The sequence below is a fragment of the Protopterus annectens genome, chromosome 1.part0 (assembly GCF_019279795.1).
Source record: "Protopterus annectens isolate FY-2018-M chromosome 1.part0, PAN1.0, whole genome shotgun sequence".
NCBI classification, from domain to species: Eukaryota; Metazoa; Chordata; order Ceratodontiformes; family Protopteridae; genus Protopterus; species Protopterus annectens.
This window is the reverse complement of record NC_056725.1, coordinates 1,989,245,296-1,989,262,725: the sequence shown is the minus strand read 5'-3', so window position 1 is coordinate 1,989,262,725 and position 17,430 is coordinate 1,989,245,296.

Here is a 17,430-nt window from a genome sequence, read left to right as displayed (position 1 = left end):
AAACAGCTTCTACTTCTCCAACAGGGGCATTAGTGTTTGATACTCCTGTAGCTCATCACACATGCTCACATGGCATGGTACAACAAGAGATTGTGGCCTCTAGAGGGATCTTTTGGCACCTGTCAGGGAAATTCTGAAAGCTAATAATAGAGAACTTGTTTATTATCCTTGGACCCCTGTTGATTTGCATACTATGTCTAAACATTTTCCAAATATTAGAAAAGATCCATTAAAGTTTAAGAAGAAATTAAAAACTAATAAAATGTTACAGTCCTACTTTAACAGACTTAAATCAGCTGCTTAGGGTAGTTACTTCAGATAAAATAAAAAAGCAGTTACTGAATAAAGCTGAGGTAACAGATTTTACTCTCATGGTAAATGCATTAATAGATAAATGGACAGCATTGTTAAACAGCATTATGGATATGTGTCAAGTTTGGACTCACTGGTCTAAAATACAGGTATGTAAGCAAAATAAAGGGAAAGCCCATGCAAACTACTTGAGTCTTCTTTAAACAGTATTTGCTATACATTCAGAAATACCAGACCCAGTAGAGCAAGCTAAGCCAGCTATTGCAGCAGTTTTTGTGCAGGGTGTGCAGGTCCCTGTACAAAATTTAATAAAGCAAGTGCTCATAGACTGGCAGGGAAAGGACTTAGAGCCTTTATTAAGTGCTGTAAATCACTATACAGAGTATCAGAAAAAAATGAAGAAAGGATACTGAGGATAAGCTGTTAACTTTACAAATTAGGCAACTGGAAACCCTGAGGTGTCAAGGCAGAAGCAGGGGAATGGGGAGAGAAATTGTCAGGGGATTTAATAAAAGTGCTGGCCGAGTGGAACAAAGTGCAGCTTGTTGGCAACAACGAGCTGGCAGTGCCCCTCCTGCTTCATCTGACACATCTTGCTTCATTTGTGAAAAAGTAGGACATTGGAAAAAATGCCCAAACAGGCATTCGCAGAGAGTCCAAAATGCTTGGACAAAATGGCAAACCACTTAATAAAACAAAAAAAGAGGCAAAAAAATGGAAACAAACTATGTTTTGTATGTTAGAGCTTTTTTCAAGTTTAATAACTAAACTTCTTCAGACAAACAGAACAACTATATCAGATACACTTAAATACCAAATACAAACTCACATGATCAAGGGTGAAAGCCACATGAGCTAGCAATGTTAAAATGTTATAGTTTAGTATAGTTTTATAGTCAAATACCAGTATCAAAGCATAAAGTAAAGGCAGTTGGAGTAACAAATGCTACCTTTGCATATCCTATCTCAGAACATATTCCTATTTCTTTAGGTCCGATCAAAAAAGGCATTCTTTTCTTTGGAGTACTACTGTACCAGTAAATCTGTCATGGAAAAAGCTGCTGTGCAAACTGGGCTGTACTATTTCCTGAACACCAGAAGGGGTATACTTGGAAGTACCAACATAATCAGAGGAGGAAGTATTAACAGTTTTAGCCATACCTCTCAAGTGTACCTCATTACGAGGAACGTACCTCATTTGAGGTCTTAAAAAGTTCATGTTCCTCGAAGTTCCTCAAAGTTCCACATTGAAAGAGTCTGTCACACATTCAGTGTTAGGAATTTTTTTAAGTGAAATCCATGGTAAATAGAAATTAATCATATTAATTCAGTAAAGGGTCTTCTTTATAAGTAAAACTAACATATTTTAACCATCCTATGACCTTCCTAGTTGAAGTTGTTAGTAAGCCATTAGTATGTGTTCCACAATTGGCCTATTTGTTCCACATTATGAAGGCAAGTGTTCCTCATTTTGGAGATGGAAGGTTGAGAGCTATGGTTTTAGCAAAAGCTGAGGAATAGCCTGTTGGAAGCATACAGGCAGACTACAGCAGGTACCTGTCAACTTGTGGGATAAATATGCAAATGAAGTAGGTATACTAAATCCACAGAACCAGTAAAAATAAAACTAAACCCATTAAAACCTCTGTCTGGAGTTCCATAATATCCACTGAGGCCAGAAGCAGAGCAGGAAATCAAACCTATAATTCAGGCTCTGATACGGCAAGGAATCATAATACCAACTAAAAGTTGTATTTTTAACTGTAAAAAAACCCAAAAAAGATACTTATAGATTTGTACAAGATTTAAGGGCTGTGAATAATGCAGTATTGCTTACTTTTCATGTTGTTCCAAATCCAGCAACAATTTTGAGTTGCATACCATCTACAGCTAGCTACTTTTCCATGATAGATTTATGTTCAGCATTCTTTTCTATACCTATCCACCCAGAGAGTAAGTTTCTGTTTGCTTTTAATTACCAGGGACAGCAATATACTTGGACACAGTTACCACAAGAATACACTGAATTTCCTTCATTACTTTCTCAAATTCTGAAAAAAGATTTGGAAAATGTGACATTTCCGGGTGGGTCTGTGTTAGTACAATATGTAGGTGATTTACTAATAGCATCAGATTCCTTTCAGCAGTGTCAGACACCCTGTGTCTTCTGACTATCCTTGCAGAAAAGGGACACAAAGTGTTGAAAGAAAAATTACAACTGTGGTCACTTCGGTTATGCTGTCTTGGTCATTTAATATCTCAGGATAGCTGACAGGTATTACCATCTCGTATTGATGCAATATCTAAGACCCCACATCTGACTATCCAGCAACAACTTAGATCTTTCCTAGTTGTGACAGGATACTGCAGACAGTGGATTTCTAACTATGCAGAAGTTGCTAAACCTCTGGCAAATCATTTAAATCCAGGATGCACCATAGCCTCTCCCTTGGGATAGTAAAGAAAAAATTAATTTCAGAATTTAAAACAAGCTTTAGCTTCCGCCCCAGCTTTAGGTTTTCCAAACTATAATAAAACTTTTATTTTATTCTGTCATGAAAGAAATGGATTTGCTCAGGGAGTGCTTGCACAGAAACATGGAGACAGCTATCATCCATTAGCTTATTATAGCACAGCACTTGATTCTGTTGCAAAAGGATTTCCACCCTGTTTGATGGTAGTTGCTGCATCTGCCATTTTAGTTAATCTTGCACAATCGCTGATGTTTGGGCATGATCTTACTGTAGCTGTTCCTCATTCTGTATCACTCTTTTGCTTAAAATAAAAACTCTACCACTCTCAACTGCACATCTAACTGAATATGAACTTATGCTTCTTTGTGACCCAGCTATTTCTCTGATTCGCTGTCCAGTTTGTGACAACATTCAGATGGCTAACTAGTGGCTCCTGCCTCTTTACTACCTTACCTGGTAAAGGCATATCATCTACCAGCCCATGCAGGTAAGACAGCTTTATTTAATCAAATCACCCAAAGTTGGGATGCCCCTCGTGTCACCTCTTTGATACTTCAGTATGTAAATAACTGTGCTATATGTAAAAAAGTGTAATGCAAACATTAAAACTGCATGTTTACCACCACCCTGGGGACCTGTTGTTTACGTGCTTCATCCAGATGCCTAGGACTCATAACTTACAATTTATTTTGGTAATGATGTAGATGTTTTCAGCATGGGTAAAAGTTTACCCATGTCACAAAGCTGACACAGTCACAATTATTAGGAAACTCCCACTATTCACCTGCTAGATCCCGCTGGAGCTCTAACCTAGATCTGCTACAATTCTACAAACCTAGAACTAAGAAAGGCTGCATTCTCTATAGCTATAACCCTTCCAAGGACTGGAGAAAACTCCCACTAGAGATCAGGTCACTCAAGCAACTTAGTCAATTCAAGCTAGCCACTAAAGAATACCTGTTAAGCCAATGGACCTGACCTTGTACCCACCTCCCTTAAACAGCTTATCAACCCTAACTGCACACCTCTATCTGCTCCCAACTTATGCAACTTTGTCTACCTTTCTAGACCTTCCCCAGGATTTTCTATTCTTCCCTGCAGGACTAGCTTAGTCCTGCATGGAAGTGGCCATTTAGGAGAAGGATGGCAGAGCAGCATTCATATTAATGATGCCGTGCTGCCTGACCTCCTAATCTTACATAGAGAGTGTAAGAGTGCAGAGGGCGTGTCTAAGAGCAGAGCTTTCAGAATATACACACCCCACAATGAAGAACAGCAGAAAGCCCAAAAGAATGAGCGAGACCGCTCATAGGTGTCTGTATACCCCAAGCAACATCCCCCACGTGTACAACAGTAATAGTAAACACAAACAATATAACAATATACCATTTTCTTTCTTTTTTATGAATGATTAAATCTAACGGTAGGTGCGCGTGTTGCCCATCACTTAGCTACGGTTAATGCAGCTTAAATGGCTGAAGAGGATAAAAAGGAAGATATATGCGAATGAAGCAGTATAGCAATAGTGTAGTGTGCAGAGCATTCACCTTATGAGCAGGCATTCCCAGTTCAAGTTCCACTGCAGCACACTGCAGCACATTCCATTTTCCATGTCAAATCACGTTATGACCAATATTTTAGTTGCATAACCTACTAAATAACATACATTTGTGAACTGGAGTACAGCATTAAATGCAGATGTGAGGTGCCAGTGTCTTAATGTTGCAAAGGCTACAGATAATCACATGTGCCCCATACAGTATATGTACACAGAAATCATGGATACTAATGGAAGGTAAAATGTGTAATGAATGATAACTCCATACATCTTCCAAATCCCCCACATTCCCAAGAACCAGTAGACATTACTGTCTAAATCAGTGCAGTGGTGAGTGTGAGTAAGCACTAGTAAGCAAGTGTAAGCACTATTAAGCAGTATTAAGTGGGAGTAAGCATATGTAAGCACTAGTAAGTGGGTTTAAGCCCATTTGCATGGGGGTAAGCAATGCGCACGCAGGTTAAGCAATATGGAAGCTAACTCTTTGTAAGCATATTTAACCGGAAGTTATCATTGCTTACCCTCGCAAACCCACTTACAAGTGTCTTAATAACTCTGTATCCAACAGCCGCTGTTCTGCCCAGCAACAAAATGAACATCCTTGCAGGTCTTGAATCCAGGACCCTATAGACTGTAGTTATAGTAGTTAACCACCAAACCATCACAGCAGTACATAAGATTGAGGTATCACCAAACAAACCCTCACTTTAGTAAAATCAAACTGAACATGTGAAAAGAATCAGTATACAGCCATATGTTCCATAACCTACTACATAACATAAATATGTGAACTGGAGTACTGAAGTAAGCCCAGATATGAGGTGTAATTGTAATAGGGTGTTGAAGTCCCCTATTAAACACAAGGGCCCCATATAGTGTATGTACACATGAATCATGGATACCAGACATATATACAAGATGTAATGAATAATACATCGATGCCAAAAAGCAAATATAATGCAAAGTCAATTTTAAGCAATGCTAAGCATTGCAGAGGCCAGCTTAGGAGGTGTAAGCAATGTGTATGTCAGGTAATTCAATGTGCCAAGTGGTATACCCCTTTAAACAATGACAATCGTAGGTAAGCAGGTTTGCCCACAGCTTAACCTTTTCAAAACTGGCCAATCATGGGAAAGTGTGGGAATTTGGCCCTACTTAAACCCAACAGGAGGGAATACATCTCATTACTGGTTGTAGCTTCCCCTTGTCCCGTTGCAGGCACCATGACAGAATGAGGAGAGGGAATGCACTTCTGTGTGCAGTGCTGGGGCATCCAGGAGTCTAGAGTCATGGCAGGACTCCTTGTCAAAGACTATGAGCAGAGACTGCTGCAGGGCCAATACTAGGATTCCCAATATAAGGCGGAAGCCTGGGACCATCTCGCCCGTGACCTCACCAGTGCCACTGGTACACACCAAGCTAATGAGCTAGTCAAGCATCACTATTCCGACATGAAGCGGTGAATGGGGGATCTCTTGGATCAGTGGATAATACTAATGTGAAATCTGGTACATTGTGTGGCAACAGTCAGGTAGTGCTAACAAACATTGCTCCCCACAGATACTTCGGATATGAACACTGTGCCGAGAAATAAAAGCTTGATACCCTGTACTGGTACTGTTTACTCTGGTATTGTATGGAATTGTGAGTGTTGCAGTTGTTCTGAATAATAAGGTATCACGGATCACTGTTTTCCACACTGTGCTACATAATATAACTGTGTAGGAAATCCTGCATAAGAGTGTTGTAAGTCACTAAAGGTTGAAGAGGGCAATAGTCTACATATGTCCCAGTTCACCTGCATGTAGTCAAGGCATGGCCAGATTCTGTGCAAAAAGAGACGGACATGTATGTGCATAACATCATACTGGAATCTGGGAGTATGAACAGTTAGTGTTAACAAACAATTCCCCCACAGGTATACCAGGTAAGAGGTGTATACTGCAGGTAAAACCAGTTCATGTATATAGATGTCGACAGCAATATCACTGTCCAAACTAACACAGTAGGGTAGTGTAGTAATACTTGTAAGGTACAGATAGCATCACTGACTTGGATTGTAATGTGAACTACAGGAATATACTAGTTGTTAATTGGCATCTTTCTCTCCCCCCACCATATCTCCAACAATACAATAAATACCCACCTCAACTGGTACTTGATGACTCCACTGTTATGTTGGGACATATGTCATATTGGTTGATAATTATTTAAATATGTTTCTATGCATGTGCTATGTTGAAATACTCCAACAATGGTGGTATGGTGCCATCAATGTACCTGCATGCTTGTGTTATTACCACTGTGGTCCCATATATGCATGTGTTATGTCTGCTATGCAACTGCACCATATCTGGTGTCTGGGTTAATGGGAATATCTATGCATGCTGTTATATCTAATCCTGGAATGTGTTGACTGTTACTAACCCACATATGTTGATACACCATAAACACCATAGCACTTATGGGAATGTGGGTCCCAGCGGACCCACCTGACCCACCTCAGCTGGCCATGGCACTAGGCACCAGCACGTCTGGGGCCCAACCTTGGACCACCTCATCGTCCACTGGTCTGCACCACCTTTGGTTGAACCATCTCAGGGGATGGGGCTCGCCCCACATGGGATCAGGCGCATACAGGAACCTGTCACCTGTAGCCAGGTCTGGGTCGTGGTGCGTAGAGAGTTCGATCAACAGTTTGGAGATCTTCTACGTCAGCTCACGAGCTGCGTGTCACAACTAGAGGGTTGGCCTGGCTCTCCGGATCAGCACCCAGCACAGCCACCTTCGGGGCTGTGAAGGTATAGTGGTGACTGCCCATGGGTGGGGATCTCAGTCCTACTGTTTGCACTAAGGGGCTCATAGGCATCCGATATCACAACACTCCTCCCCATCAAGGTATTTACCCCCACATGTATGATATACCGCCCCTGTATGCATCTTGTTTGTCTTGTCTGTTAACCTACCCAACCTACCTCCCCAAATATACCTACTATCCCTCTGCAACATCCCACTCTCACCTGAAAAAAAAATATCAATCTATTCCCAAAAAAAAATCTCACCGCATACATAGCTGTCCATTTCACACACAAGTCCACTGGGCACATGTAATCTATTCTAATTGGCTTGACAAGATATTTTATTGCCAAAATCTATCTCTAAATTCAGTGTATATACACAGCTTTTGCTGTAGAAGAAATGGGAAGCTATGGACCTTCCCTACACCCTCCTGCACATCCCTAGCTATTTTCCCCACTGTCTTTCCCTCTTTGTCCCCCTTTTTCACCACTTTCCTATCAACCCTTTTTTCTTCTCTTTTAAAGAAATTAGTATGGGGGTAAGCATGAGTAAGCACTTTTAAGCAGCTATAAGTGAATTTAAGCTTGTTTACATGGGGGTAAGCAATGCCTACACAGCTTAAGCAATTTGGAACCTGAGTATAAGAAACTGTAACCATAAGTTAGCAGTGCTTACTTTCATGCAAACCCACTTACAACTGCTTAAAAGTGTGTTAATCACTCTGTATCCAACCACCCTTGTTCTGCCATACAACAAAAAATAACAGCCTTTGCAAGGCTGGAACCCGGGACACAGCACACCATAGCCAAAGTGATTTACCAATAAAGCCATCTCAGATAGACGTAACCCTGATGTTTTCACAAAATATATCATCAAGCCCAGTCATTCAACAGACATGAAATGGATTTCAACATATAGATGAATGTGTGTGTGTGTATATATATTAATATGTAAGTAAATATAACATATATACACATATATATATATATATATATATATGTATATATATATTATATTATATATATATATATATATATATATATATATATATATATATATATGTATATATATATATATATATATATATATATATATATATATATATATATATGTATATATATATATACACAATATATGGCAAACAGAACAGTCTGTATGGCAGGAGGCAGTAGGCCTGCATTTACCCAAGGTGAATTGTATGGTAATGTACATCCAGATACCTTAAGGCAGCTTACCCCTGATACCCCCACATGTTGTAACAGCCTAGGTTAGTTATGGTGCACCCCCCCAGACTCAATAATACAGGGTCATATACCACTGTTACACACACTGGTCTCTGGATTGCATAAGGGCACACATTTATTGTGTAGGTGAAGCCCATATATATATGGACCCAAGCCCACAGTGTTGTGCGGGGGACACAACAGCAGTGGACTGATGGCAGGAATGGCAGCATGACATTCTCACAGCCCACTACATAACAACCCCTGACAGCATGTCATATGTACAAAGCCTGGTATGAAGGTGGAGGAAAGAGGCTGGAACACAGGCCCATATGTGTAAAACTGTTGTCATACACTAAGTAAGTCACTGGTGTTATAGGATAGTCTGCAACATACCCTTAGTCAGGAATATGAAGTTAGAAACAGAAATTGATGCAGCTATGTAATGATAGCACTCAACACACACACTGCCAGTGATATATCTGACACAAGACCTGTGTGGTGGACAGACAAAACATATTAAGCACACCTCTGGCCATCAAGTGGATAGGTCCAAAGCTGAGAGCTATGCAGACAGACTGCATTCCAAGTTAAACTAGTATGTAACACCGGTGCTATGCAATACATACAACAACACTACAATGCATACAACACTACTCACACTCTGTCTGCACCTCTGGAATCTCCTACAGATATGTAGCTGGCCTGAGTGTGCAGGTTCTCCTGTAAGAGGTATTGCTACCTGTTGTCTGTAACACTGCTGCCCATACACAGGAAGGATTTTTGTCATACAGGAAAGGTAAAGGGACCACACCCACATGATGCAGGGATTTATAGTAGTTGACTGCCATAACAGTGGTAATTGGAAGCACTACACAGCATGCAGGTAGCAAGTGGAGGACACTGATTGGTGAAGAGGCCATCAACTGATCATGTGCATCACCTATAAATTCCATGCTGCAATCTATTCAAAGCAGCTCATTCCATTTACTGGAGAGAGACTGAGAGAGAGAGAAAGAGAGAGAGTGTGCCTGTAAGGCACAGAAAAAAAAAAACATCCAGAAGAGACTGCATTCCCAGAACAAGTATATTAAGTATATATGTATGTAATTTACCATAGTACTTGGGATAGATGATGTGGAATGATGTATATGTGCCTTCAGGGGTTGTTGCTGCAATGATGTTCAGCTGAACGACTGCTTTGGACAATAGAGTCCGTCCTTGTGGGTATTGGGCCATACCCGTCAACCGTGCAGAGCAGCACTGACTGATAAGATTTAAGCAATCATAGTGTGTGTTGTGTAATGGGAAGTATGTGTATCACACAGCCAATAGCTGGGGGTGGAAGTAATGCCATAATGATGGACACGAGGGTTCCACAGCCCACCTCTTGCAGGATACTCAGGTTAACCTGTATTGTAGCATGCAGAAATGCCATAGGTGTGTAATACGGTTACCTACAATCTGGCCCTACACATACCCCCTAATGTCAGGCTGTGTCCATGGGTGGCACCTGTCTGTGTTGTAGCAAGGCAGAACAGTGCAGCTGTGCAGGAAGGTGTGTGAAATTGTGGACCTGATGTATGAATGTACCCCACATATATATATATATATATATATATATATATACATGTATGTCCACAAATATACAGATACCCATGTATATATATATATATATATATATATATATATATATATATATATATATATATATATATATATATATATATATGAATATATATATATATATATGAATATATATATATATATATATATATATATATATAAACATTATATATATCTACACATATATAGATATATACCTATATGCAGATGTCTACATATATACAAACACACATACAAACATATATATATGTAAATACATGTCCCCTATATTACTACCTTAGTGCTGCATGCTATGTGTGAGTAAACAGCACACATAGCAATACACACAGATATCGACAGCTGTTAGTGTGTGCAACATGGATGGGTATGTCACATGTGATCTCCTTGTTGGGACCACATTGCCTTTGTCTGTGAAGTATGGAATGGGAATATGGGGAAATATGGCAGGTATAGTTGTGGAGGTGGTCAGAGTTGGTAAATATAGAGGACAGCCTACAGGGGTGGTATGTGCCACATGTGGTGGGTAAACACCCTGGATGGTGTGTATGGTCTGTGATGTGGATGCCCCATGGTCCCCAATATGGACACAATGGGAACAAGTATCCCACCCACTGCTACTCACGACAGCAGTCCATGTCCCAAACGTGCCTAGCCTGGAGGCTGAGCAGGAGGAGCATGTGGGACCTGTGAATGTGTACTGGGTGCCTCAAGGTGATGTAGCACATCCCACATGTGTCTTGTGGAGCCCGTTATGGAACAGACCCTGGACTTGACCTCAGTGGAGAGGAACATGTCTGTTTTTGCCCCTGGGGGGATAACATCCCCTCATTTGGTTAAAGAACATATGTCTGTAGTAATAGTCTACACAGTCCTGGAAAATGTCCAACAACATGCATAGATAACCCCAATAACAGAAAATGTCAGATGTGCAGCAAAAACATAGCAAGCATACCACAGGCATATATGGAGCCATTGTGGCCCTGACAAGGGCATGCAGGTGAATAGTCTGTAACAGGCCAGCAATGATAGTGTCCACACAGGAAACATGGCTACAAACACTTTGCACAAAGTGTGGTACAGTGCAGTATGTGCCCCACTGGTAGGTATGTTGTAGCCATACCTATTGAGTTATGTGTACAGTTTGTTGTCGCTGATATGGTGGGCGGTGACAGTGATGTGTATTAAGAACTGTGGTAACCTTGCTGCATGACTTGCTCACACCTGTGTCCATCTTTATGTCTTTCAGACATGATGTCCCATGGAAGGTTGCCAGCATACACAGCAGTTGAAAATGAAATTCTGATGAATGACCTCATACAGCACTACACAATCTTGTTTGCAGGGTGACCCATGATCAGCAGGGGTGGACCACCCTGTGGAATGACATAGTCCACATGGTCAGTGATGTAGGACTGACAGTTATGAGCAGGTCCGGCAACATTATTCTGACCTGCTTTACAATGCCCATCGGCATGCTGCTGCAGTCCAGGGGGATCACCTTGCCACAGGGGGGGCCATGCCATCCATCCCCCCTGACACATGTGGAGGAGATCCTAGACAGCCTCATGGCACATGCCCATCCGCCCAGCCACCAAACGCCAGACACCTTTGTGGAGGTTGGTGCCACTCACACACTGGCTGAGGAGCATGCAGGTAAGGCCACAGAGCACATCAGTAGCCCACTGTTGCATATACATCTGCATCGGTACAGGTAGATCATGCATATCTGACATGTCATAGATTTATTTTGTTGCTGCATAGTAGTGATAAACAGATGTGCATATGTTGTAGTATTGTGGACATGTACTGTTGATGTATTATAATGCTGCACCCAACCTGTAGCAATGCCACAGGTGTGGCCACTGACTTTGCATCTCTCACCCTCTTATGTAGGCCTCTATGGGATACCACCAATGCAGCAGCCTGTAGCTGGTGAGTATGGCTTAGTTAGATGCTTGCCAATACACCAGGCATGTAATGGTGATGGTATATTCCATGCAGACATCTAACACACCTACCCAGAGTGCATGCTGTACATGTGCATGTATTGTTGCTGTTAAATGCACAGCATCACAGGGGTGACCATGATGGGGTATTGGAAGGGTATGTCAGACACCTGCATGCTAACTAACATAATATCATTGCGGAATGTGTCCACAGCGAATAATGTAATGGTGGGAGGCATGACCTACAGTAGAGACATATTTGGAACAACACCCATATACAGTGCAACACCAGTGTATATACCAGTAGGACAATGGCAACTGCTGCAGAGTTACACTATGGCATAAGGCATTACTGTGGTCCACATTATCAGCAGGGACTAGGCTGTAACATGTGGTGTTCAGTGAATGGAACACTGCAAAATGACACACTTGTGTAGGCCATACTTGTCATGCATCTGCAAAAAGGCTGAAGGTGGGGGGGTGTCAGCATGACACACCAGTGCACTGCAGAAGGTATCATAAGGATGCGAAGAAAAGCTGTATCTGCACATAATTAGGTTCAGGAACTGTGGCAGAAGTAACCCTACTTCCACAGCAATAGTGACGGCAGTATGTAAAAACCAAGGGATGTGCACATGAGTAGACCTTGCAATCATGCAGGTTAGGGGGACATGTGTAGGGCAGACTGAACATACACTGGCAAATGCAGATGGCCCATGCTAGTATACCCCTGCCAGGAGTAGTGACTGCTGTAGTACATATAACAAGAGGTGCGACAAACCATCATGATAAGGGTGTGCACACATATGCCCACATGGAGTGTATGCATCACGGTCAGCATCCACACACCTAACACATTCGATAGGCACTGCATGTGAAAGGATAAGACATATGTCACATATCGAGATCATGTACTGCTTAGATATGTGCTGATGTGGTCTCATGGCAGAAGGATGGGTGCATCATATTAATAAGGGGGTGTGCACCCCCAATAGCCATGGTATGCTCTGATGCTTGTCAGTGTAAGAGTATTGGATTGGTCATATATGGTCCGCTGATGTTGAGAGCTGTACATCAGACATCAGACATTCACAAATGACATCTGTCCAAATATCACCCCAGGTATGTGTTGCTGAAAAATATATGGGCTGTGAGTATTAAAGCTGACATAACTGACACAGTAGTACACATTCAGCAATGGGTTGTAAACCTGTAAGATGTGGTGCACAATACATAGCAGGGTGCAGAACAGGTGCACAGCAATACTGTGTACAAGGGTGCAGTGGTATCCAGGGGAAGGAGCATCACCTAGTGACACAGCACATGCATCACACACATGTATACTGTTGCTAGCAAAGATTGACTATAGCTGCACTGCATGCTGTTGTGTACTATATGTTATGCATGTTGACAGATGGGTAATAGGAGGACTGTGTATACTATCATTGTGCAACCTCACCTGTATGTTTGTGTGTGCGTCCTGGTGGGTAGTTAGTTTGTCTGTAGGGTCACTCTGGTGAAGTGGAGGGAGGTTGATGCCTGTAGGATGCACGTGTGCATGTGTGTGTGTTTGTGTGGGTGCCCATATATGCACGTGTGATTGTGGGATTTTCATACAGCAGTACATCCATTTGGGGTCATGCAGTACATGGACATGGACTGCCACATTACACACCAGGAATACTTGTCATGTATGTAATCACAGGACAGCTGATAGTATGATAAGGTCTGTAGCATGGAACAAGCATTGAGAGGAAAGGTAGACACCAGGTGCACCCTTAATATCGCATTCAGCAGAGAGGTGACCTACAACCCACGTATGCAGCACTACAGATGCATTGAGGAAGTACTAGTCAATATCAGGGAGTGTATCCATATATTACAGTTGTCACAGGATAGGCTGATTGAGCAACATATCTGGCATGTACTGAGCATTACATACACATGACACATCAGTGCATGATATTATGGAGTGAACATAGTAGCCCACACATATAGGGGCCATGCTCATGATGTCCGGACATACACAGGGTGAACACTAAATAACAGCAGTTAGGCCATCTAAAACAACTACACACAGGTCAGGCAGGTAATGTCGTAAAAGGTCTTGTGTTGTGATCGCTTCTCTAGGCATTTAGAGGACTGATATGTTAATGACTGGTATTAATGTGTGTATGTTACCAAGTGTGATGCAAGATGGGGAACACATGGAAATATATGTGGGACTGTCTGTAAAGTCACAGACAGGTAGGTATTACTTATGGTGGTGTGTGTGTGTGTGTGTGTGTGTGTGTGTGTGTGTGTGTGTGTGTGTGTGTGTATGTGTACTGTTAGGCAATGCTGTACAAGTTTTAAAGTGTGTTTATTGTTTTCCCCGCAAATGGCGAAGTGGGTCAGGGTCCCTCCTGTATGCAATCTGATGTCGGCGTCCATACAGACACCAAAGATGATAGTACTGTGGAGGCACAGGTGGGGTTCTCAGGGGCTGAAACAGTGCCATCATTTGACATCCCCCTTTTAGCCACCCCAACACCGTACACAGTTTTAGTGCCTATACATACCCCATCACCATTGGCCATAAGGTAGGGACAGCTGGCTTTTGGTGGCAGTGCACATTAAAGTGTGGTAAGCATACGTACTTTATCTGGTTGCAGCAAGCATAGCCAGATGTCTGGCAGGGCACCACATAGGCAGATGTCCCAGGGTGCTTGTGGTAGGGCTGCTGGACATCATGCCCCTGGCAGAGGCGACATACTAGTACCAGCAGGTGCATATTTCATGGTGGTGCAGGCACTTATGTAACATTACACCAGACAGGGCCTGAGGCTGCAGAAGGCTGCTCTCACATCTGCAAGTGACAGCTTCTGTGAACTGTGTGGTGGCATCCGTGCTTATACTGAGCTCATGGATAGACGGTCTGGTGAGATGATGGCCGTCATCGACCGTGGTATATCCGTGCTTGAATGTGTAGTGGGGGTGCGGCAATGGCTGCATGTACATAGGCCAGCAACACCAACAGCTGGCAATCACCATGGACATGCTAGGACACCAATGGGCTTCCATAGTGGCAGTACCAGCCCTAGCAGTGCAGGGGGGTGCTGTCCACACCACACCACAGCAGACCATGAGCACGTGGTCCTGGCCAGTCCCAAGAGGGACCTGGTACCAGCATACATTTGTCATCATCAGGTGAGAGTAGCACATCGAGGCCTGTACCTGGACGTGCCCATGGAACCTTTGTCAGGTGCAGTCCACGTTTCCATGGCTGCAGACAGTGAACTGCACACCCTGCTGGGTATGGTCTGCAGCTGTCCATAAACACCTGTGTAGGGCAGCCATATGGCAGAACTGTGTGCATACATACCCACACACTATACAAACACACCTAGGGCAACCCCATACCTACACACACCACATCACCATGCCCAGTTCACATCAGTGCACCACTCACCCACACACATGGTGTCAAATGTATGTCTCACCCTCGGCCTGTGGCAAACCAACAACACACCCTGTGCATATGCTGATACCTGTGCCACATACCTGTCATCCATATCATCAATGCAGGGACAGGCTAATATGGTTCCGATGCACATGGTGACTATACTACAGTGTACCACAGTACTGCAGTGTAGCATGTTGTAAGGAGTAAAGTATAATTCATATATGTCAGGTAGTGTAGCCATCCAGCAATGATGCATTATAGCTGTTAGTAACACTGGTTGATTGTGGTCTCTATAATGTTATCCATTTGTGTTGTAGGTGTACATGCATCAGCACTAGGATGGTCTGCAATCATATTCCACAATGTTGTATGGCACAGTGGTGACACCATGGATGTGTCATATCTGGGGTACAGTTGAACACATGTCACAGGTTAGTATAACAGTTACTGCCTGTGCCACATGGACATGAGACCCGCTGGGGTGTGTATAATCTGCAACCTGATGTAGACCCATCCACATACACACACACTGTTACTTGGCAACACTGGGATAAGACTCCTACCTAGGTATGTAGTGATACTGACGTGTGTGGCTTCCACTGCAGACACCACACAGTGTTTAAGGTGAGGTGTGTCCCAGGTTACATGTTACATACAGAACATCCGCAGACATGTACATTATGCTAATTGGGGATGTAATGGGTGTATATGGACAATACATAGTGTGACTTACCTTCATATACACATTAATAGACACATAACAGGCAGACACACATCCGAGAGATCAGGGCCTATCGCTGCTAACTAACTTGACTGTGTGTTCAATGCGTTACAGGTTGGCTGCACACAGCACATGCATAACTGGCCTTGAATTTGGTATTAGTTACCTGTATGGTTGAAGGTGACAGTGGTAACCATAACACGGTACATGAGACATATACCGGGTGTACCTTGGTGTAATGACAGTGAACACAGCACCCACATTCCCCAGTGGTTATTGTACTCCCTGAAACCCATGATGACACTCTGATATACCCACCATCACATATTGGCCACGACTGCAATACAACCCATTGTAGATCCCAACAGTGGTACTACAGGGACATGCATCTAATGCACATGCCACATGCATAGCAGGGTGTTGCATTGTCATGCCTCACTGATGGGCAGCAACAACACTGTCTGTACTACCGTGTGGCAATGGAATTGTAATAGGAGTATGTGGCTTCGGAATGCTGTACACTACAGATAAATGGACATGCACACATACATGCACTAGCCAGAACACAATGGGTATCCCATGCCTATCAACCCAATTGTACAACACTGTTGTGATGGTACTGCAAGGCTCGTGTAGTCGGTATGGGGAGGAGCTTAACAGGGTACATGTAATGTCCCGTACAGCAGCAGCCACAACTGGCTATGGCAATGAGTGTTGTGGTGGTTGTGAAGACCCTCATGGAATTCCCACATACAGGTGTGCTATCACATACACACTGCTATACTCAGTCATGCACAGATACACATGTCAGTACTGGGGTGCATCTCTACAGGTGGTCATAGCTGTGTACCTAGCTATTGTCCAAGGAGAGATGGGTTGAGTGTATAGTGGTATCCTGCCACCTGCCATGTGGTAGCAGGACAGCCATTGACAGATACTACTGTGGTGACCCTCAGGGTGGAAGTGACATGCATCAGTCATTCCTTCAGGTGCTTCCTGCACATGGCCATTGAGTTGACAAAGTTGACATGCATGCAACATGCATTACAGCACATGGTTAGTGTCTGTCATGGAGACATGTACCCAAGCATGTTCAGTTGACTGTTTTAGTGTAGTGGAAGTACCCATGGCATGTGGTGCGTACAGGGTGTTATCTCCAATATTTGCCAGTTCTTACATATCTGGGCAGACATGTCAGTGTCAATGAAGCTTAGAATGCCTGTACATATCCCAGTGGGATACCTGCTATCTGCACATCTGTACGGGGAATGAAAGTCATCAGCTTGGCAAGTAGCTATGCCATAGGATGAATGTGTTGAAAGATAG